The following is a 25555-nucleotide window of genomic DNA, read 5'->3' as shown; positions in this document are numbered from 1 at the left end:
AATCAAATGCCTTTGAGAGATCACAAAATATCTCAATGGGCGATGTTCAGTTATTCAGTGCATTTAATATTTGATCAGTGAAAGCATATATAGTATTTTCTGTTGAAAAGCCTTTCCGAAAACCAAACTGACATTTTGTTAGTAATACATTTTTACAAATACGTGATGCTACTCTCGAATACACTACTTTTTCAAAAATTTTGGATAAAGCTGTCAGAAGCGAGATTGGGCAGTAGTTGTTAGCATCAAATCTATCCCCTTTTTATGCAATAGTTTAAAAATGGCGTATTTCGGGCTTTGTGGAAAAATGCCCTGTCTCAGTGAGCTACTACATATGTGTGTGTGAGAATCCTACTTATCTGTTGGGAACAAGCTTTTAGTACTCTGTTGGAAATGCCATCAATTCCATGTGTGCTTTTACTTTTAAGCGAATTTATTATTTTCCGTATTTCAGTAGGAGAGGTGGGTTGAATTACAATGTTATCAAATTGCTTAGGTATTGCCTCTTCCTTATACTGCCTTGCACTTTCTAAAGGATAGCTGGAGCCTATTCTCCCTACAACGCTTAAAAATGATTATTAAAAATGTTTTCGGCTTCTCACTTCTTGTTAACAAACTTTTCATTGAGTCTTATAGAAATACAGTCTTCTTGTGCTCTCGGTTGCGCTGTTTCCCTTTTAACAATATTCCAAATTGTTTTAATTTTATTATCAGATGTGCTAATCTCAGACATAATGCACGTACTTCTGGACTTTTTAATAACTTTTCTTAATACAATGCAGTAGTTTTTATAATGTTTCACTGTTTCTGGATCATTGATCCTCCTAGCTATAAGATACGTTTCCCTTTTCTGTTTACAAAATGATTTATCCCTTTAGAAAGCCACGACTTTGTAGGTGGCTTCTTACAATTATATTTCATTGTTTTCTTAGGGAAACTGTTTTCAAATATACTCACAAAGGTATCATGAAATAGGTTAAATTTTAACTTAAAGTCAGGTTCCCAGTACGTCTCATCGCAGTCTAACCGTTGTAAGGTTTCCCTAAAATTTTCAATTTTTAAATCATTGATTGAACATATTATTTTGGAGGACTGTTTTCCATTACTGTATGGAGCTATGTCATATACTGTAAGTAGCTGTGCATCATGATCAGACGACCATTCTTAATAGGAAAAGTTTTTATTCTATTAAATTTATCTATCAATGTGCTGCTTTCCTGTACCACCCAAGTAGGAAAGTCAATAATTGACTTCAAATTGAAAGAACCAAGTATCACTTCAAGGTCAAGCTTTTATCTGAATTTCACAAAATCTACATTGAATGCTCCACTCTCGGTTTCTAAATCCCCATAAACAATTTGTTTCACTCTGTCTGACAGCTAGCACAACAAAGAATCCAAGTTTTTCAAAAACAGCTGAAAATTTCACAATGGGGACCTACACACAGCTACAGTTATAAAAGTACCATTATTTAGTTTAAGCTCACAAGTACATGCTTCTATCAGTTGCTCTACACAAAATGTTTTAGCCTCCAAAATTTTCACCCTATGACAGATTTTAACATATATGGCAACTCCTCCTCTCTCCATAGTGTCTCTACTTATATGTGCTCAAAGCTTATATCCACCTACATTTGCCATTTCCATACCGGTGACTATATGATGTTCAGACAGACATAGTGCATTTATCCCACCCTCAGTTTTTAAATCTTCTAAACTAACAAGAAGCTCATCTACTTTGTTTTTTAATACCCTGATATTCTAATGCAATGTATTTAACATTATTTTTCACTGTGCCCTTATGAGAATCTTGTGACATATGAACATTATTTTTCACTGTATTGGTATGAGAATCTTATGATATTTCAACAGTCTGAGCTTCTCATTAAGCTTAATTTCAATCAATTTTGGATGACTGGACACTACTCTTAGCCAAAAAAGGAGATACTCCCATGAGTTTAAGTGTCCCCCTTAAGGATCTTGCTATCATCCCAGCCAATTTAAGCATGCCAATCATGTTTATAAACTACTGTTTGAACCGGTTTAGCGAGAAGATGGAAGGGCTATAACCACACAGAACAAAAACTACTTTAAAACTATCAGAATTAAAATTGGTGAAAATTTATTATTATGTACATCTGCATATTCTGATATATATTGATTGGAGAAATACAAATCTGACTCCGAATTTTATAAAAGCATAGTATTATGAATTTTATGGATGTATTTTTATCGATGTAAAACTTCTAAAGGAGTTTATATGTAGCGAGAAGTGGAGAGAAGACTATATTAACATAGTATAAAAAGCCAAATAGGATAGAGTCAAGGTAATCGATAGAACGAGGACTCAAAATAAAAACGGAAGCTGCGGATTATCAACTAAAGGTGATCATTCTGACTTATGTTTGTAGCGGAACAATGGCGTGATTCCGCAATAAAGGTTCACAACTGCCAAAAGGTCAGTAGCGGCGTAGCAGTTCGCGGAATGCCTTATCGAGCCGTTGCTTATCGTCCCGTAAGTGGATTCTAGTTCTCCGTCGACAGATAACTCGAGTATGAATGGACCGTTGCGAAAGTAACGATTGTTGTTGCGCACAATACACAGCCAAAGGAAGTGAAGGTTACAGTTCCAGAGGCATCGACAGTGTTATCGTAAGAGATAGAAAAATATCTTAGCTGTGCAGGTCGCACGGAAGAGATCGGCCGATACTTTTTTAAGGAACCATCCCAACGTTTGCCAGTAAATATTTAGTGATTGCATGGTAAACATAACTCAACGTGGGTAGCGCGGAATTTGAACACTGCTGTTTCCAAAAACGATACCAGAATTTTAAACATCCCATGGCACGAGGACAGAGTTTTGAGCTCTGCGAAAACTCGCTCGTTGGGAACGAAAACAGGATATAAGTGAGAACTATATGATAGATGTTTCCCTAAAAAATTTTCGCTTGTAATATGAAGATTCAGGAAGGTATGGAAATAAGAAAGGCGACGTCGTTGACTTATACATTTAACTGATATTCATAATACAGAACATAAACACACTCTGTCAATGACTCTGCTTGCAATACTACGAAACTACTTGTGATATTTTACTGAACAGCTGAGAGGGCAAGTCAGAAAGTATTTTTTTTAATGTAACTTTTTTAATGGGGAAACAACATTGAAAGTAACATCATTTGCCTACGTAATCTCTCTTAACCTCTATGCACATGATCCAACTCTTGACAAGCATACAACGTCCGTTTTGTAAGAATTTTTGTAGTGTTGTACAAAAATCCTCTAGCACTTCCTCCATAATCTTGTAATCCAAAGAAAACTTGGTTGAATGCATGTGCTCCTTCAATGGACCAGAAAGGTCGATATCACCTTAAGCTAGATTACGACTGTCCTGTAGGTGCTCCAGCAGCTCAAAACCAAGATTTTGAATGCAATAATTGTTCTTCCGGGTACATAAGTACGAGTGTTCTCATAATGCAAAATTACAACTATTGAAGGCTTCCCTACCCGCTCTGTTTTGATTTTGGGTTTCAGATCTCGCATTAACTCACAGCAGCTGCCACAGTTCCCTGTTTGACATCTAGGAGATTAATAAATCACCAATGGACCTTTCATTTCCCAAAACACCGTCAGAAAATTTCCTGCAGTTGCTTGGACGTTTCACTTCACGTTCTGTGGCTTACACCGTGGTTATTAGTGACGGACCGACATCTAATCTGCTATTCAACTGAGAATGAGGTTCTTGCTCTTTAAACGCCTTAAATGTGCTTTAGACATTATCAAACTCCTTTTGTGTTTGTCAGTTGACAAGGTGCCCAAAGAGCGACAGTTTGGAGATTCATAGACGACTGGAAATGTTGAACCGAGGTAAGTTCAGCACTTGCGCGAGACGATCATCATGAATCATTCGCTCAACTCTCTGAACCTTCCTGCCTGTTTTTGAAGCGGATGGCCTATCCGAACACCCTTCATCGCAGAAAGATACACTTCTAAACCGATTTATCAACTTTTAAAGCGGATGGCCTATCCGAACACTCTTCATCGCAGAAAGATACACTTCTAAACCGATTTATCAACTTTTAAATACGCTGACAGAAAAAAAGTCGCAGCACCAAAGAATACTTAATACAGATTAATAAAATTTTGGGAATATATTCGTCTAGGTAACATATTTAAGTGATTAACGTTGCAAGATCACAGTTTAACGTAAGCGCGATAAAGGCCACTGTAAACGTGAAATGCTGGTACATTATCGACAGGTCTAACTACCAAAATTTTGAATCCAAGCAAGAAAATATACGTGCTTTGTGTCGTACAGGTGCCAGTTTGTGGGATAGAATTTCATGCCAGTTGCACTTAATACAGGGACGGTTAATGCTGGTTGTGGATGAAGCTGGAGTTGTCTTCCGATGATGTCCCATACATGTTCAACTGGAGGCAGATCTGGTGATCGAGTAAGCCATGACAACACGTCGACACGCTGTAGAGTATATTGGGTTACAACAACGATGTGCGAGCGAGCGTTATTCTGTCGTAAAACGCCCCCTGGAATGATGGTCATGAATGGCAGCACAGTAGGTCGAATCACCAGAATGACGTACAAATTTGGAGTCAAGGTGAGTGTGAAAACCATGAGAATGCTCCGGCTGTCGTACGAAATCGTACCCCAGACCGTAAGTCCAGGTGGATGTCCAGTGTGTCTAGAACGCGGACAGTTGGTTGCAGGCCCCCAGCTGCCTGTTTCAACACACAGCCATCGCTGGCACCGAGGCATCAGAAAACACAACAAGCCTCCACCTTTCCATCTAAGGAGTAATTACTTGACACCACTGAAGTAAATGGTGACAGTTTGGGGTCAGTGGAATGCACTCTATAGTGTGTCTGGGCAGGAGCTGTCCGTAAAGTAAACAATTTTTAACAGATCGTTCTGTCGTTGTGATACCAACAGTTAACTCAAATTGCTGCTGCAGATCCAATGCGATGGGCAAAAGCCACATACCCAACACGATGGTCTTCCCTCTCGGTGCTGATACATGGCCGTCCGGAGCCCGGTCATCTTGCGGCTGTACATTCTCGTGACCACCGCTACCAGCAATCATGTCCAGTCGCTACATTCCTACCAAGTATTCCTGCAATATCGCAGAAGGAGCATCCAGCTTCCCGTAGCCATGTTACACGATTTCGGTCGAACTCAATGAGGTGTTGTCAATTGAGTCTTTGTCGTCTTAAAGGCATTCTTGACCAACATCCACTCTCAAAGGTAACTAAAACTAACGACCGTTACAGCGCGTATTTAAAGCAACCCTGATTTGCATCTTCATAGCGGCGCTACTAACGTCACTCTTATGCGACTGGTGCGAAATTCGAATAGACATCTTTCATATGTATTAACACCCCTACCAACTTTCATTTATATCGCATAACTCCTTCTTGGTTTTGCGATTTTTTTCCGTGAGTGTATTTCGTTCATACTAGCGAATATCTTTTCAGAAAACAAAAAACTAAGTACTCTCCTCGCTTCTTCCTTAGTGCCTGTTGACAATGGGGGATCATATTAAAATGCTCTGAAATCATCACGAATGAACTGAAGTAGCACAGCCAACACACAAGAACAACAGTTTGACGTGTTATTGCTGAAACAGTGTAGTCAACACATGGAGCAGAAAGAACTTTCCAGTATTTGCTGACTTGCCCTGTTATTTTTCGACTTGTATTTAAGCAGTGAGAAGTTCCACTAGAAGCAATCAACCTGCAGGCAACAGACGAGCAGTACACGACATAAGTGTTATTGCGTTCCGCTGGGAGGCAAAAACGGCGAACCTTTTGTGTAGTTTCACGGAAAGCAATACACACAAATGTTATAAACCGTGGAAATAAGGAATTGAGAAGTATGTGAACTCTGAAATTACCTACTTTTAAGATGACCATCGGTGCCTGAACGTATTTGGCAAGTACATAAATCTACAAATGGTTCATGGGCTCTGAGCACTATGGGACTTAACATCTGAGGTCATCAGTCCCCTAGAACTTAGAACTACTTAAACCTAACTAACCTAAGGACATCACACACATTCATGCCCGAGGTAGGATTCGAACCTGCGACCGTAGCAGTCGCGCGGTTCCGGACTGAAGCCCCTAGAACCGCTCGGCCACCGCGGCCGGCCATAAATCTACAAGAACAGTTTCGTTTCTTTTGTGATGCAACTCCTACACGACATTTTACGAGGCTGCTCGAGAACTGTATCTACGTCTGTATTCTGTAATCTACCTCACAGTGTGTGGTGGGGGGTACTTCGCGTATGACAATCTTTTGTTTCCTCTCCCGTTCTACTCACGAAGGGTGCGTGGGTAGAATAACTGTTCTTAAAGCTAAATTTGAGTTCTAGTTTCTCTAAGTTTCTCGTATGATCATTTCGCGTGATGTATGTGGCACGAAGTAGGATGTTGCTCGATTCTTCTTGGCATGTTCGCACCCGAAATTTCAACAGTAATGAGTAAAAAACGTCAAAATGATGTGCAGCACAATGCATGCTTGAATATAAAACTACTTATTATTTCAGTGTAACAACAAACACAATGCAGGTAGGAATAACGCAGTCCACATTCTGTATATAAGGGAAGTTTACACAACAGGTTCCTGACTCATAAATCGTATTTGAACAACATTTCGGTATTCTACAGCGGCAGGACCTACTGTGGTTTATAGTTCAGCAATACTGCCGCTTGCATTGGGCAGGACCCCACAGTTTTCATGGAGCTATGAAATTTTCTACAGGGCCACCCAGGGTCACAGTGGCCCCGCATGAATAGCAGATGAAAGGACACACGTTATATTCGCTTGGCTTTGCAGGATCTCATAGCTGTTTCACGTACACTCTTTGGCATAAAACCTGTCCGGTATCTGCACAAACTGGCAACACTGTAAGCTGCAGCAGTGTCTGGAGGAAGTTTTGACTAATGTTAGAGATTTTTTGCGACGTCTGCGCCCGTAGTCTTGCAATAAACTACGTATCGCTGAGTGTTACGTCTGGTGGTCGAGACGACTCGTTGCTCAATTTTTTTTTTCGTGTGAATGTTGAAGTTAAGTGTTCAATGGAACAGCTACAGCGTGTTTCATCTTCTGACACACTAGTAATAGCAGTTACGTCCAATAACATATCTGTGACACTTTTTTGGCAGATCGTCTGCCTTCGAACACCACATGCGACGAAGCTCTCCAGCATCCATCTGCTGACACCGGGAAACGGCAGCACTGCACTCCCTCATCCTTCATCGAAAGTACAGACTACTGTTCATCGCTCTGCATGGTATAGAACGCTTTACTCTTGTCGAGAGATGCTCCAGAAAAAATGTCCTACATTAGTATTTCACGCTCGACAGATAGGTAGGGCAGAGGGTGAGTTACTGTGAACAGTGCAGTGATAGGATTGCTCTCATCAGAATCGGCAGCAAACCAACACCGACAACGATAGTTCAGGTATACATGCCGACGTCGCAAGCCGAAGATGAAGAGATAGAGAAAGTATATGGGGATATTGAGTAAGTACTTCAGTACGTAAAGGGAGATAAAAATCTAATAGTTTTGAGGGATTGGAAAGTGGGAAGAAGAAAGGGTACTAGGACTGAGAAAGGAGAAAAACTAATTGAGTCTGCAATAAATTTTAGCTAGTAATAGCGAATACTCTGTTCAAAAATCACGTGAAGAGGAGCTATACCTGGTAAAGACCGGGAGATATAGGAAGATTTCAGTTAGATTACATCATGGTCAGTCAGAGATTCCTAAATGAGATATGCCACTCAAGAGCAGATACAGACTCAGATTAGAATTTACTAGTGATGAAGTGTAGGCCTAAGTTTAAGAGACTAGTCAGGAAGAATCAATGCGAAAAGAAGTGGGATACGGAAGTACTAAGGAATGAAGAGATATCCTTGAGGTTCTCTAAGGCTATAGATAGTGCGATTGGAACACTCAGTAGCTAGTTCAATTGAAGAGGAATGGACATCGTTAAAGAGAGCAGTCACAGAAGTTGAAAGGAAAACGTCGGTACAAAGAAGATAACTGCGAAGAAATCGTAAGTAACAGATAAAATACATTGATCGACGAAAGAAGAAAATAGAAAAATGTTCATGTAAATTCAGGAACAAAGAAATACAAGTCAGTTATGAATGAAATAAATAGGAAGTGCAGGGAAGCTAAGGCGAAATGACTGCATGAACAATGTGAAGAAATAAAAAAAAAAAAAAAAAGGAAAAGAAAAGATTGTCGGAAAGACACATTCAGCACATAGAAAAGTCAGTACGAACTTCGTTGAAATTAAAAGCAAGGATGGTAACATCAGGACTGCAATGGTTATTCCACTGTTAAATACGGAGGAGAGAGCGGATAGGTGGAAAGAGTACACTGAAGCCCTCTGTGAGGGGGAATACGTGTCCAATGACATCACAGAAGCAGGAACAAGACTTGTTATAGCACAAGTAGAGTATCCAGTATTACGGTCAGAATTTAAAAAAGCTTTGGAAGACATAACATTGAATATTGCAGAAGGGATAGATAACATTCAATGAGAACTGCTAAAACCGTTGAAGTAATTGGCAACCAAACGACTAGTCACGTTCGTGTGTAGACTGTATGAGACTGGCGATATACCATCAGACTTTCGGAAGAACATCATCCACACAATTACGAAGATTGCAAGAGCCGACAAATGCTCAAATTATCGCACAATCAGCTTAACAACCCATGCATCCACATTGCTGACAAGAATAATATACAGAAGAATGGAAAAGAAAACTGAGGATTTCTTAGATGACGATCAGTTAGGCTTTAGGAAAGGTAAAGGCACCAGAGGGGCAGTTCTGACATGAGGTCGATAATAGAAGCAAGACTAAAGAAAAAGCGTCCGACCATGTCAAATGATGCAAGATATTCGAAATTCTGAGAAAGATATGGATAAGCTATAGGGACAAACGGATAATATGCAATATGTACAAGAGCCAAGAGGGAATAATAAGAATAGATGACCAAGAACGAAGTGCTCGGATTAAAAAGTGTGTAAGACAGGAATGTAGTCTACCGCTCCTACTGGTTCAATCTATACATGGAAGAAGTACTGACGAAATAAAACAAAGGTTCGAGAGTGGAATTAAAAAGCGAGATGAAAGTATATCAGTGATAATATTCACTGATGACATTGTTGACCTCAGTGAAAGTGAAGAAGAATTACAGAATCCGCTGGAATGAACTGTCTTGTAAGTATAGAATATGGACTGAGAGTAAATCGAAGAAAGACGAAAGTAATTAGAAGCAGCAGAAATGAAAACAGCGAGAAACTTAACATCATAATTGGTGATCACGAAGTAGATGAAGTTAAGGAATTCTACTATTAGGGCAGGCAAATAACTCATGAAAGACGGAGCGAGCAGGACATAAAAAAAAAGACTAGCACTGGCAAGAAGGACACTCCAGGCCAAGAGAAGTCAGCTAGTATTAAACAAAGGCCTTAATCTGAGGAAGAGATTTCTGAGAATGTGCACTAAGTGATCAAAAGTATCCGGACATCTGGTTGAAAATGACTTACAAGTTCGTGGCGCCTTCCTTCGGTAATGTTCGAATTCAGTATGGTGTTGGCTCACCCTTAGCCTTGACGTTCAGCTTCCACTCTTACATGCATTCAGTTAGGTGCTGGATGGTTTCATGGGGAATGGCAGCCCATTCTTCATGGAGTGCTGCAATGAGGAGAGGTATGGATGTCGGTCGCTGCGGCCTGGCACGAAGTCGGCGTTCCAAAACATGCCAAAGGTGTTCTATAGGATTCAGGTCAGAACTCTGTGCAGGCCAGTCTATTACAAGGATGTTATTGTTGTGTAACCACTCCGCGACAGGCCGTGCACTATGAACAGGAGTTCGATTGTGTTGAAAGATGCAATCGTCATCCCCGAATTGCTCTTCAACAGTGGGAAGCAAGAAGGTGCTTAAATACTAATGTAGGCCTGTGCTGTGGTAGTTCCACGCAAAATAATAAAGGGTGGAAGCTCCCTCCATGAAAACCACGACCACACCATAACACCACCGCCTCCGGATTTCACTGTTGGCATTATATACGCTAGCAGATGACTTTACCGGGCATTCGACATACCCACACACTGCCATCGGATCGCCACAGTGTGCACCGTGATTCGTCACTCCACGCAACGTTTTTCCACTGTACACCAAGCGAGGCATCGTTTGGCATTTACCGGCGTGATGTGTGGCTTATGAGCAGCCGCTCGACCATGAAATCCAAGTTTTCTCACCTCCCGCCTCACTGTCATAGTACTTGCAGTGGATCCTGATGCAGTTTCGAATTCGTGTGTGATGGTCTCGATAGATGTCTGCCTATTACACATTACGACCCTCTTCAACTGTCGGCGGTCTCTGTCAGTCAACAGACGAGGTCGGCCTGAGCTCTTTTGTACTGTACGTGTCCCTTCACGTTTTCATTTCACTATCACGTCGGAAACAGTTGACCTAGGGATGTTTAGGAGTGTGGAAATGTCGCGTACAGAGTATGATACAAGTGACACCCAATCACCTGACCACGTTCGAAGTCCGCTCTCTCACGATGTCTAATGACTACTGAGGTCGCTGATGTGGAGTACCTGGCAGTATGTGCCAGCACAATGCGCCTGATATGAAAAACGTATGTTTTGGGGGATGTCCGGATACTTTTGATCACATAGTGTACGTTTGGAGCGCAGCACAGTATGATAGTGAAACATGGACTGTGAGAAAACCGGATGAGAAGGGAATAGAAGTATCAGAAGTATCTAAGACGTAGTGCTACAGAAGAATGTTGAAAATTAGGAGGACTGATAAGGTAAGGTATGAGGAGGTTCTCCGGAGAATTGGCGAGGAAACGAATTTGTGGGAAACACTGTCAAGAAAAAGAGTCAGAATGGCAGTATATTTGTTAAGATATCACGGAATAACTTCCAAGGTACGGGAGGAAGCTGTAGAGGGTAAAAACCTTAGAGGAAGACAGAGGTTGGAATACATCAAGCAAACAATTGAGGGCGTAGGTTGCAAGTGCTACTGTGAGATGAAAGGTTTGGCACAGGAGAGGAATCTGTACCGGGCCGCATCAAACTAGTCAAAAAAAACTTGTGTCGGAAGGAGACGATCCATTTTAATATGATGAGTATTATACACTGCGGCTATAGAAGTGACGGGATAGCGATATGTATGTATCCACATGGCGATAGAATCCTTTACACAACGTGTAAAAGGGCAGTGCACAGGCGGAGCTGTCATTTGCACTCACGTGGTTCACTTGAAAAGGTTTCCGATGTGATTATGGTCGCACAACGGGAATTAATGGACTTTTAACATACTTTGAACGTGGAATAGTAATTGGAGCAAGACGCATGGGGCATTTTGTTTCGGAGGTCTTCAGGGAATTCAAAATTCCACGATCCACAGTGTCAGTAGTGCGCTGAGAATACAAAATTTCAGGCATTTCATCTCACCACGGACAACGCAGAGGGCGGCAGCTTTCCTTAAAGACCAAGAGCAGCGGTATTTGTGTAGAGTTGTCAGTGGTAACAGGCTAGCGATACTGCGTGGAATAACCACAGAAATCAATGTAGGACGTACGGCGATCATACACGTTAGGACAGTGCGACGAAAATCTGGCGTTAATGGGCTATGTCAGCACGACATCGCCTGCAGCGCCTCCCTCGGGCTTGTAGGGGGCCTTATACTACTCGAAAACAGTGGCCTGATCAGATGAATCCCGATTTCATTTTGTAAGAACTGATGGTGGGGTTCGAGGGTGGCGCAACCGCAGGAAGCCATGAATCCAAATAGTCAACAAGGCACTGTGCAAGCTGGTGGTGACGCCATAATGGTGTGTGCTGTGTGTACAGGGAAGGACTGGGTCGTCGGGTCCAACTACGTTTCTAGCATTTGTAGACTTAGAGAAAGCTTTTGACAATGTTGACTGGAATACCGTCTTTCAAATTCTGAAAGTGGCAGGGGTAAAATACAGGGAGCGAAAGGCTATTTACAATTTGTACAGAAACCAGATGGCAGTTATAAGAGTCGAGGGACATGAAAGGGAAGCAGTGGTTGGAAAGGGAGTGAGACAGGGTTGTAGCCTCTCCCCGATGTTATTCAATCCGTATATTGAGCAAAAAATAAAGAAAACAAAAGAAAAATTCGGAGTAGGTATTAAAATCCATGGAGAAGAAATAAAAACTGTGAGGTTCGCCTGTGACATTGTAATTCTGTCAGAGACAGCAAAGGACTTGGAAGAGCAGTTGAACGGAATGGAAAGTGTCTTGAAAGGAAGATATAAGATGAACATCAAAAAAAGCAAAACGAGGATAATGGAAAGTAGTGGAATTAAATCGGATGATGCTTCGGGCATTATGTTAGGAAATGAGATGCTTAAAGTAGTAAATGAGTTTGCTATTTTGGGAGCAATATAACTAATTATGGTGGAAGTAGAGAGGATATAAAATGTTGACTTACAATGGCAAGGAAAGCGTTTCTGAAGAAGAGAAATTTGTTAACACCGAGTATAGATTTAAGTGTCAGGAAGTCGTTTCTTAGAGTATTTGTAGGGAGTGTAACCATGTATGGAAGTGAAACATGGACAATAAATAGTTCGGACATGAAGAGAATACAAGCTTTCGAAATGTGGTGCTACAGAAGAATGCTGAAGATTAGATGGGTAGATCACATAACTAATGAAGAGGTATTGAATAGAATTGGGGAGGAGTTTGTGGCACAACTTGACTAGAAGAAGGGATCGGTTGGTAGGACATATTCTGAGGCATCAAGGGATCACCAATTTAGTATTGGAGGGCAGCGTGGAGGGCAAAAATCGTAGAGGGAGACCAAGAGATGAATACACTTAGCAGATTCAGAAGGATGTAGTCTGCAGTACGTACTGGGAGATGAATCAGCTTGCACAGGATAGGGTAGCATGGAGAGCTGCATCAAACCAGTCTCAAGACTGAAGACCACAATAACAACAGGTTAACTGATTACAGAACTCCAGTATCCAGGTTTGGTGGGTGACACAATTTGCAACTCTCGCAGCTAGTGCCTCACAACTCCAACCGTGCGTGCATGCCGCCAGCGGCCCAAGCCTGGCCTGACGCCATGGAGACTTCCTCGCTACTCTGTCGTAACCGACTAACTGGCTACTCCAGTACGCAGACAGCATTCATCTACTCAGCGGAAATCACAGAAACTACACACAATTCCACGTAAACACTTGCACTAAGAACTCCGACAATCCTAAAACCAATCACCGTAGAACAACAAGGAGAAATGACAAGTCGACACACACAGAGTTTCCATAAGCGGTCGGCGACCAAATACACGTCGTCCGATGAGACGACCGACCGAACGACCAACCAAGGTCGTCCCCACTCAAGTTACCTGTGTCGGCAACGGTCAGGTGAGTCATGGCTGTCCGGAGGTCACTGCAGATTGTAATATTGTTGGGGTTTCCGTAGTATGAAAGCTGTGAGTACCCTTGGAAAGGCATTCACCTATCTGTATATTAAATGATCAACCTATGAGATGAGACTATTCTTTGTAAGACATTTGTTTTATATAATTTGCGTAACTGTAAAGATGCGCATCTAGCGTGGACGCTAACACATCGATTGCGCAGTCAAAGAAACATTTTAACAGAAGCTGAACTGACGCTCCGCTTCGATCTAAATAAAAGATGACAGTAAAAAACGTTTGTAGATCTTCAGATTTTAATGTACTTCTGCTTGTAATGTGAAAACGTAAAAGAAGGTCGACTTTAAGCTAGAAAAGTGAGCAGTCTTGCCAGCGTGCAGAAAACATTATTAATTAATAAAATTCCAGTAATTTATGTTCGAAACTGTAAATCGGCAAGTTATTGTTATGAAGGTGTTGGACAGTGCAAGAATTGTCTTTAACGAAGGAGAAAAGTATTGACTGTAATTTGTGACAAAAATGTAAACCAAGGAGACAGCACAGGGCAGGCTGAAATCTGATCGCACCATACAGTTAGAAAAGTACTTATGTAAGTTATATTGTTTATAAATAAGCCCTAATTTGCTAGTGAGAATTGTTTGAATATATTTAGTGTTTACCAGATTTCTTATTCTGTTCTTTCCATATATACTTTTTTAACCTCCATGCCATATTATTTTTATAAATGTCAAACAGCCTTTACTACAGCAGAGAATACTGCGGCATCCTGGTCGTGTACAGAAGGCCGCCCCTTGTCTTCTATACAACTCATAGCTGCCCCATTTATTAATGATTTCATTTGCAAATGCAATGTTTTTTTACTGTTCATTGTTAAAGGTCCCTTAGGTAATTATAAAATTCATACAGATTACGTAAAGAAACCCGGGTTGTTCTTTTACAAATAATGGAAGTCTTTGCGTAATCAAAAAACTAGCCTCCTTCTGACAACGATCAGGAGCCGACCAGAAGACGGACGTCTTCGACCGCTTTCGTGTCTCCTGTGGCAAAGCTGTGCCAAACTGGGAACACGACATTCTAGTATGAAACACAGACTTAAATTGAAAGAATTGAAATATATTTAACCTAATAATTTTCTTTATCATACTAGAAGATCCATCCCGACTCCCTTGACGTGCGTTCAGAACTCGGAGACACGGCGACCTAGGCACACTGGCTTGGACCCACCCATGCAGAGGTAACTCTTGCCCATCGGCGACGACATCTCTGCACGAGGAAGGAACCGACCCACGTCCGTCAAGATGACCAACTGACAGGACCCAGAAACGGTCAAAAGACCAAATACACGTCGCCCAATGAGAGAACCAACCGAACGACCAACCGACGGTCGTTTCTGCTCCAATCTCCTTCGGTCGGACAGTTCATGTGTGTGTGGCCAGCGGTCGACAAGTACTGGCTGACCATAGCGATGCCAAAAAATTGAATAATAAAGAGGCGACAGAACCATAATAACAAAATGACGAGCAATAAACGGCATGGCCGCGAGCCGCGCACGGCTCAGTATAAAACGTGATTTATATGAAAAGACCACATGTCGCCACTCAATGGACATCCAGTAATGGCACTGAACACAGGAGGGGTACCATGTCGTCTTTTCAGTTCTGCGTACAGCATTGTGATTATATATATGCGTCTGGACGCTCTGTGGAGGACGAACGTTGCCGTATTGCATTCGTCTTTGTTCAAATGGCTCTGAGCACTATGGGACTTAACATCTGTGGTCATCAGTCCCCTAGAACTTAGAACTACTTAAACCTAACTAACCTAAGGACATCACACACACCCATGCCCGAGGCAGGATTCGAACCTGCGATCGTAGCAGTCGCGCGGTTCCGGACTGAGCGCCTAGAACCGCTAGACCACCGCGGCCGGCTCATTCGTCTTTGTCATAGGGACCCAGTACCTGGAGTGATTCGTAGAATGACAGGATGCCGTTGGGTACAGAAGACGATCAGCTTTGGTTCGCACAGTTAGTAGTATATACGGCAGCCGTTTCATCCCTGACGTGTTAATGCTACTGGTTGTTCCTTGGGTCCACAGCTTCATGACCCCATCCTTCAACACGATAATGGAAGACCGTCTGTTGTCCGTACTGTCCTGATCTTCAGAGGGTGCTCGACTGCCACTGTGATCAACACTTTCACCAGATCTATCACACACCAAAAACATTTGGTCACGGCACTGCGTCACTCCCCAGCCATTAAGATTGACGAACTCTGGCATAGAGAAAAGGAGCACGATATGACATATGTATGTTTGTCATCCAAGCTTAGTTCGACTCTATGCCAATGCAGGTTAGAGATGTGTCTTTATTTTCAAAACGTGTATACCCCCATATTACCAAATATTTAGTCAAGTATTCTTATTCAACAGAACACTCACAATAAGTAAAATTTTGTTGCTTGCTGTTCTTACTGGTTGCAGTTTCAATCGCCAAGAGTTTGCTGTGTTACATACAATTCCAGAGGAGTGATTCGTATCCCTACATATTCTTACGGACTCCAAGCGCAAGGAAAATTACCGTAGAGGAGAGCACAAATATTGCTCAGATATGTTACTCTTTTTGCATGTGAAGAATCGTTCAGAAAGGATAATGTGTGGTTTCGCAGCAAGGGGAAGCAAGGGGAAGTATCAGCGCGGACGCGAATATAGAAGTTACTAGGATCGTTCGTCTGCTTTGGAGAAGCACCCTGAACTTGGAGAATACATACATATTTGACAATAGTTATGATGTTGATGAGACGAATGTATGTGGAGATTTCGTGTTAGACTTCATTTTTCCATTTGATGGTGTATACGTTTATGGACAGTACATGGATTTCAAATACGCAACGTTACTTATATTATTCAGGAGAAGTTACAGTAGCAGTACCGAAATTTCTTACAGCAATAACTACTCAACGAGAAGACAAAGTGTCATAAACGCACACAAGGCCACCGTCGAGCAACAAAAAGGTAAGGAAGAACAAAAGTATTGAATCGTCACGTCCAACTAAAAGAAACACTACAAGTGTAGTACTATACCTCGGCAGGCTCAAAAATTTTCACTTTCTGTTATGTCTAGTACGAAGAAATTAAACGACTTAATTGTTTTACGAAATTTTAGCAATTCATTGACAAATTTGTAGCATGGTGAACAACAGCATCTTGTATAGGTTTCACATGAACAATTTGGAGCGGACAGGAATTCACCCTTTACTTTTAGTCTGTATGACAAAAACTATAAATTTTCATAAATTCCAAATATATTTTTTTCTGAAACTAAAGCGTTTTGAAACAATGTTAAATTCCGTAAAATTACTGCTGAGAAATTTGACGAAACGGTATTTCAACTAGATTCTGCTCAAATGGTATTATATCAGATTATATATTATTTGTGTTTTGTTGCGGTAAGATCAAGAGAAGTGTACTAAGTATTTAGGGTTCTTAACGCACATTTCGCAGTGTTTATGACGATAATTTCGCTGCCTCCGTAACTTCCAGAGTCTGTTTTTGCAGATGCTTCTCTCGCTTCGTTCTGATGAGCGAAGCTGATGGTATTGTCAGCTGCAGCTGAAGACCATTATCTGCAAACGACGTGCAGTCGCGGCACACGGACCAAACGCTATGCTTTACTGACATATCGTGGCGGGTGTTTGGTTCGTTAGTCGCTTCCATAATGGCCTGTCGCCGCTGACGTCATTACCAGACAGTTTTCCTCTCCATTGTGCCATAACCCCACTCCTCAGTAAGAGGATTCACACTTCTTACCCCGTGAACTCAATTCCTAGCATTGATGCATTGGAAGGGGTTTCTTTCAATGACTGAAGATAAGGGACCCTAGGCGGAGGCCCAACCTGTTAATTAAAACTGCCCCTTCACTAATTTTGATTAATATTTGATAACTAAATAGCGTTCAGGGAACTGATCACTACTAAACAAACAAGGATAGCATTGAACACATTTATTGAACAGCAACCTAACATCAAGCTGAACAATGACATAAGTGATAAAATTAAGCTAGTAATGGCAATGGCCCTTAAATTCCAAAACTAACTCTTAAGGTCGGATAACGCATCTGTACTTATTATTTTCTACTCTCTCCCCTTGTCAGACGGCATAAAATACGTCAGACAAACCTACTGCAATTAACAAATTCTCAATAAGAGCGTGGCTGGAAAACTGAGCTCTGGTAATCACAGGCGTGCGTAATATCGGATCACGTTACCAAATGCAGCATCGTGGACAGGTCTGCAAGCTGCCGATGGCGTCTGCGTTGTCGAGGAGCCTCAATTGCAACGAAATGAATTTATTTTCGCGAACAGGCTTCCTGTTTGTAAACTCCTATTCAAAAGCTAATTCTGCTTTCTTTCCAATCGTCTCGCACTCGTTAAGACGGGACTCACCAGCCCAAAGGCGGAATCCAGTAACGTCTTTAGTAAAGTGTGGCTCAAGGTAATTGCTCTGCTCCTGTCTGCTTCCTGTGAGACAGTATTCCCAACCGTAATTAGCGGAATCAGCCTGTCTCTAACAGTAAAACATGACAGTACCCCTAACTGAATACTAGTTTCAGTTGCAGCTGGCAGACTTATTCAAAGTTCTGCACAGCACACTGAAAAGAATTTACTCTCCTACAGCAGACCCGAAAGCACGACGTCCGCTCGCTACAGGAGCTAAGACGCTTCTCCTCGATAACAGCTCAAAAAGCTTCGTTTTCGATCTGGCCAATCCCGTGAATTTAGACCAGCACAGTTCGCTCCCACTATTATTTCTTGGCTTCTTCCAGCCAATTAAAACATTCTGCGCCATACTGCACCTAGAATGTTCTGGAACAAACTGAAACTCCGTTCAAAATTGAACCCACCAATTGTGTCTCTCTGTTCACCCTCGCGCGGGAAAAGGTCATTGCACTAACTTAACCGCGTTTCTTAGAAAGCCCCAGAAAACGTTAAGATTCGTGGGAAGGCTCCCTTAGGCGCCAGCTCATCTCGACATAGTGGCGTCGGCGTAACGTCCAGCGCCAACGAAGCGCCATCCCTCAAAGGCCACGCGCAATGGATGCCTACCTGCACCGGCGGCGCGTCTCCCCCAGTGGGAGGCTTTCTCATGCCGACTAGTAATGGTCGGTTGTAAACTTCCGCGTCCTGCCTTTGAGCAGTGCCGCTCGTCCGCTCCAGCCAAACTCCGTGAAAATATCACCTGAACCCCGACTTCATGCAACATGCGAATTTCTTAAAGTTAATACGCGTCTTATGCCGTCTGATCTCCCTATATTAATTTCAATAGGCTGATTGCCTGATAAATAACATAATAATCGATATCTAACTCGTCTTTGCAACAATTATTATATTACAGTAAGGTGCAAAATACTGCTACCTTACAGCATTATGAGAAGGAAACTGCGTTACGAGGAATTGCGTGACCCGAATGCAATAGAAAGTGTGCATAAATACATGATAATGCCGGTCAGATTCAACAGAATCTTGCCACACAGTATTTAACTGAAACTTCTTTTCCGTCCTATGTCAATATTTAAAGCCATGAATTTCTTATTCATTGAAAATAAAGTATGATGGATGTATAAAAAAACTGACCGCGAGATAGAGAATTACATGAAATCGCTTACTCGAGTAAAAGCGTCTGCGTTCGATGGGACACCTCTACGATTCAACATAGAGTGTGCAAAATAACTTGCATCTCTTCTCACAACCGTCTACTGAGGTTTTTGAACCAACGAAGTGTTCAATGTGACTGGAATAACGCCCACATCATTCCCATTTTCAGTAAAGGACTTCGAACAGATACAAACAACTGTAGGTCTATATGTTTGTCGTCAGTCAGTTGTGGCATTTTGGACCACATTTTATGCTCCGTTATGATGACCTGTCTCGAGAAAGGAAATATCCTGTGTAGGAAACAACATGGTTCGAAAATGGCTCTGAGCGCTATGGGACTTAACTTCTGAGGTCATCAGTCCCCTAGAACTTAGAACTACTTAAACCTAACTAACCTAAGGACATCACACACATCCATGCCCGAGGCAGGATTCGAACCTGCGGCTTTAGAGGTCGCGCGGTTCCAGACTGAAGCGCCTAGAACCGCTCGGCCACTCCGGCCGGCGAAACAACATGGATCTTGCAAACAAAAATCGTTTGAAATCCAGCTCCTTATGTTTGTTCACGAAGCCAGAAATAAGTAGATTACAGTTTTCAGGTTGATGTCCTTTTCCTTGACTTCCGCACTATCATGAAAGTATGTACCTAAGGAAAATCACACCAGCTATTTGGAGGAGACGCTTGCAAATAGAATATAGTACGTCTTTCTTAAATCTTCAGAAGTAAAAGTATCTTTGGCTAAACGAAAGGAAGTGTTATCGGATATTTACTGCTTTAGACACATGTAAATTACCTTGTAGATAATGTTGGAAGCAATGCAGACCAGCGCTCAAAATACGGTCCGATCCCTGAGGAGCCACTCGCAGCTGCTGGATGGCCTTCCTTCGGTTAGCGGTGAGCAACAACTGAGACCGGCAAGACAACGTACCAGGACGTGCGCGTGTCTCGTCATGGGATGCCGAGCAGGACGTTGCTTGGCAACCGGCAAACAAGCTACACTGCACTTTCGATTACTTATCATAAGTGGTTAAGAAAAGGCTGACAACATGTAGTTCCTTTATTAACACGTAGATGATGTTGATGAACATTCTTTCTTGCCTCGCATTCATTCTTGTGAACATATGAGACAATGCCCAGGGAAAGCACACACCATCTCTGCAGAACCGGCATTCCATTCTGTCGAGGAGTTCCTTGAAAAATTAAGCTGATTCCCCGTTGTATTGCTCACAGCGTTACTTAAACTTATGGACTGACTTTTTTGCTGTTCACGAACATTTATTTTTATCTGTTATTACTTTTACGTTGTAAGTTCATGTACTGACACGTTCCATGACCTTGGAGATTTGCTCCTCAATTTGGTCCTACGGAACTTGACGTGTAAATAAAATAAAAAATAAAATAAAGAAAGTAGCCATAGTCGTGAAGAATTACACTACAGCCTCTCTGTAAGAGAACTGTCCATAATACTGGATCTGCTCGTAGATGCAAGAAAAGGGGGGCAGCATTTATAGTGCTCATCACTGTAATCAGTAACAAATAAGATGGCTATACACACGAGGACAAAAGCCCTATATACTATTTGTTTGTAAATTAAACACGTTCTTACTGCAATATTACTATTGCCCCCAAGAAGGAAGAGTTTAATTTTTAAACGAATATTTATAGACTTTCTGCTGAAAATAGCTACACCAACACAGTTACACTATTAACTGTTGAGATTCAAATTATCGTTTCTTTTATGAGAGTATTGACCTACATCTTGCGATAGGGGAACTTAGGAACGTTTAATTTTCTATATCCATTACTGTTTACTCACACTTGTGCAAACAATATTCATAAATAGTACAGACTGTGATCTTCCAACTCCCTAAACACCAACACACATGTGAAATATTAATAAATGATGATCAAGTTGTAGTGCTGAAACATGGCAGTATTGTTTATTCTTTATTGAAAGGTCTATAGAGGATCGAAATAGTGGCCTCCGTAGTTGTCAGAATAGTGCCAAGCAGAATGCGGTGGTGAGGATCTGTCACATGCCCGAAAGCATTAATGCAACATTACTGTCAGTTTACACATTTATTAACAAAAACACAGCGCCGTCTTCAATGGCTCGCTGGCAGGCAGGCAGCGCTCGTCGAGCCAGTATTCGCTGACGTGGGAGCGCCCTGCACTGTCAGTGCGCCGGTGGCTGCTCACGAACGTACGTCGACCCGTAACGCTGTAAACACAGCCAGCACTGCCCGGTGACCTGCAGCTCCAGGCTGGTTGGTTGATTCGGGGGAGGGGACCCAACAGCGAGGTCATCGGGCCCAACGGATTAGGGAAGGATGGGGAAGGAAGTCGGCAGTTCCCTCTCACAGGAACCATCCCAGCATTTACCTGAAGCGATTTAGGGAAATCATGGAAAACCTAAATCAAGATGGACGGACGCGGGTTTGAACCGTCGTCCTCCCGAATGCGAGTCCAGTGTGCTAACCACTGCACTACCCCGCTCGGTCTTATTTCCAGGGCTTTCTTGTGAACATATGAGACAATGCTCGGGAAAGGCACACACCAGCTCTGCAGAAAGTAGCATAGTCGTGAAGAATTGCACTACAGCTTCTCCATAAGAGAGCTGCCCATAACAATGGATCTGCTCGTAGCTGCAAGACAGGGAGGCAGCATTTATAGTGCTTTCAGGAACGTTGGTGGTTGGTCAGCTCACCAGAGACCTTCATCGAGGCTTAGAGGGACCTGGGGTTGCAAGGCACCAGAGTCTTCCCATCAGCAAATGCAAGGGTAGAACAGCAGTATCTCCCGGAAGCAGAGTCCATCAGATACAGTTGGCAGTGGCGTAATGAATTGTAGGCATCTCAGGTAGATTGCGGATGGAGCGTCTCAGCATCTGCCTTGGAAAAGATTAGACGCAACACTGAGAATCTAGCGGTACATTTGTTGGACTATTCCAACGACATCATCCTTCAGCAAGGATGATCGAGTATGCCCTAGTTTTCTGAGCTCACAGTTCTGTGCTTCTCATCATGGTCGCCTCAGGTCTCAGTCTGTTTATTTCTGTAGCGTCAGTGTACTATAAAGCCGTTATTTCCTCTGACATGTGTCGTTGCTTCATTGTGTGGGTTCTTCAGAACAACGTTATGCTATCTTCTCAGATAGGTCATTCCGCTACTCGGCATCTTGGTCGTCCAGTTTGGGTGGTGTGTGACAACTCACTCAGTGGTGTGCCCATACTACATGCTATATCGACTGTTTTTTTGTGTTACCGTTCCAATGTAGAGACTGCGCACTCACCTGCCTTGACTCCCGTTCTTGCTATGGCACTGTTCAGGGAAAATTTTAAGAATTTTTTTTAAATATCTGTCCAGAACATTGCTCTGCGACTCAACAAGATTTACATCTGCCACAAGACTACGCAATATTAGATTACCTTTAGAAGTTCATCGTCCATATGCTTCATGGATATCTATGAAGTTGATGTACTCTCTGCCAGAGACAGCGTTGTTGTTATTTACAAAATGGCGAATTTGCAGCGAAACAAATCATTTTGTGTGCTGGAATTCGCACTCTGCAGAGATCTTCCGAACACATTTAAAAGGCGCTCACTGCGCTGAACTGCATACCACGTTACGACTCTCTACATTTTCAAGCCCTACCATTACTTCTGGACGTTCACAGAAGTCGAGGAATGTGACAAGAGACAAACTGAGCTATGTGTAAAACAAGATCAAGAAATCTTCCGTGCAGACCCTTCGCGACTTACATGTGTCACCAAGCAGTGCACGACGTATTCTGTGAAAGAATATTATTTTCCAGTAAACCAAGCAAAATCCAGCTCGTCCTGGAGCTGAGATCCACAGACAAGCCGAAAGGCGGCGAGGCGGCGGTCTCTCGTTCCCATTCAGAAGCGCTACGCAACAGGAAGCACTCTCCGATAAGTTATTGTCCAACGATAAGACAAGGCCTTAGCTAAGCGATAAGTTCAACCATGCTAATGATAGTTACAGGGGAACAAAACAGCTCGTTGTCGCTGAGGAATACGAGGGAAAGACAGTCTGTTCTTCACGATGATCTGGCATGCGTGGGGCCTATAATTTTTACAGATGCTATTGACGCCGGTTTACTTAGAGGCGTCAAAAGAACGGTTTACGTCCCAGCAAGAAAATATCATCCTACATTGGGAACAAACTGTACTTCTTTCCATTTCCATCGGGACCTTTCGTGAGTGTCCTATGCGTAAGGTGGATCGACCCAGCCTAGAATGGTGACAGCTGTTGCTGTGATTCGTCTGTCACCTGACTGAATACCGAATAATGTCCATTTGTGCGAATGTGTTGGAGATGTATATATTTCCGGTTTATAATAACAATAGGTGGTGGTGGTGGTGGTTAGTGTTTAACGTCCCGTCGACAACGAGGTCATTAGAGACGGAGCGCAAGCTCGGGTTAGGGAAGGATTGGGAAGGAAATCGGCCGTGCCCTTTCAAAGGAACCATCCCGGCATTTGCCTGAAACGATTTAGGGAAATCACGGAAAACCTAAATCAGGATGGCCGGAGACGGGATTGAACCGTCGTCCTCCCGAATGCGAGTCCAGTGTGCTAACCACTGCTCCACCTCGCTCGGTTAATAACAATAGGAAAACTTCAAATGAGGTTCGTGGAACGAAAACGGACTATTGTCTCAACATCTGTCATGGCTGCCGTGATGCTCGGATGCAATATCTGAATGCAAAACAGTGCTTCTGGCAGCGAGTAGCAGTGTTACACACACACACACACACACACACGCGCGCGCGCGCGCGCGCTCACGCACGCACACGCACACGCACACGCACACGAACAGTATTTTACTGTGTCCAAACGGTAACGTCATACCAAAAACCTTGAAGATTGACACAATTACGTAAAGCACTATCCCCACTATGCAAGTAAGGATTCAGTTAATGAATTTGCCCGCTGGTGCACCTTGACGATGAAATTAAAGTCCACGCTTTGGCAAGGCTGCAGCTATTTTTTTCATCGATGTCTGAAGATGCTAGAGTCAACGTTTCAGTTCAAGTTAAAATTATCGTTGTATAGCACCATTATCATCTTCAGTCTTACATGGCAATCTGTATCGACAGAAATTTAAACTTGGACTTCCTTGTCTCTTCTACTGCCAACCCAAAAGCAATATGAGTATGTGGGGGGAAAACGTTGTAAGGTTCTTGTCAAGTTCAGAAGTGAAACTACTTACAAAAGCAAACCTGTATACCAGTGCTTATATGAAAATTATACCCTTTCGTACTCATAGTTTCGATCCATGAATTTTGCAGTGCTCACGAAATTTGAACTTAATTCAACATGAGAAATCCTGTCAACTATCTCACCAAGCATAAAAGTGTTTAAAACAATGTAGCTTAAAGCCAGTTGCAATGCAATCGGCATGTGAGCTCCAAGCGGGTATAATAACATTCGAATATACTGTGACGAATGTATACCCTGTACAACACAGCACAGCGTTTCAGAAACCTGGGTCAGCTTCAAGACCTACCGTATCTGCTGAATGTACTGCGAAAAGCGGGATGTATAATATTCAAGAAGACTGATATCATCTTTTATGTGAACTGCAGTAAGAAATGGCTACAAATGTTACGAACTGTTAAAGGTAAACAGTTTGTTTCGCATCGTGTGACAGTATACTGACTGCAGAGTACAAGTCACACAAATCCGTTCGGACAGAAATTTAGGTGGGGATGAAAACTGAATAGCAAGAAAATTTGCATGTAAATTAGTGTAATTGACTTCAGAACGGCAACAGAGAAATACATGTACTTTTAGTGTACAAGAAGCACATGGCACGTATATAAATCAATGAAACAAAGCAGAGTACGGTTCGTAAAGTATTTACAACGATTCATTGGTAGGGAGAGCAACTACATTGAATGCACTAAGGTTTACGATGAACTGATAGCATACAGATTCTGTGCCGAGCAACGAAATGCACCCTCTTGACAAACACATAAGGAACCAAAAATGTTCAAATGTGTGTCAATTCTTATGGGACTTAACTGCTACGGTCATCAGTCACTAAGCTTACACACTACTTAACCTAAATTATCCTAAGGACAAACACAGACACACACACACACCCATGCCCGAGGGAGGGCTCGAACCTCCGCCGGGAGCAGCCGCACAGTCCATGACTGCAGCGCCTTAGACCGCTTTTTTTTTATCGCATTTTGTTCGTTTTAGTTCGGTGCATCTGCTCGGGGCGGATGTCGCAAGACACCCGTTTCAGTTCGTCGTTGTTCCATTAACTCAGTTTTTTTATTACAGAGGGCAGCTACCCCTCTGACCGAACACGTTGAGCTACCGTGCCGGCAACCGCTCGGCTAATCCCGCGCGGCCATAAGGAACCAATGTCCACGTGTAGCACATGTGTGTACATCACATGAAAGTTACTT

The sequence above is a fragment of the Schistocerca cancellata genome, chromosome 3 (assembly GCF_023864275.1).
Source record: "Schistocerca cancellata isolate TAMUIC-IGC-003103 chromosome 3, iqSchCanc2.1, whole genome shotgun sequence".
NCBI classification, from domain to species: domain Eukaryota; kingdom Metazoa; phylum Arthropoda; class Insecta; order Orthoptera; family Acrididae; genus Schistocerca; species Schistocerca cancellata.
The sequence above is the reverse complement of the archived record's forward strand: the minus strand, read 5'-3'. Positions refer to the sequence as shown.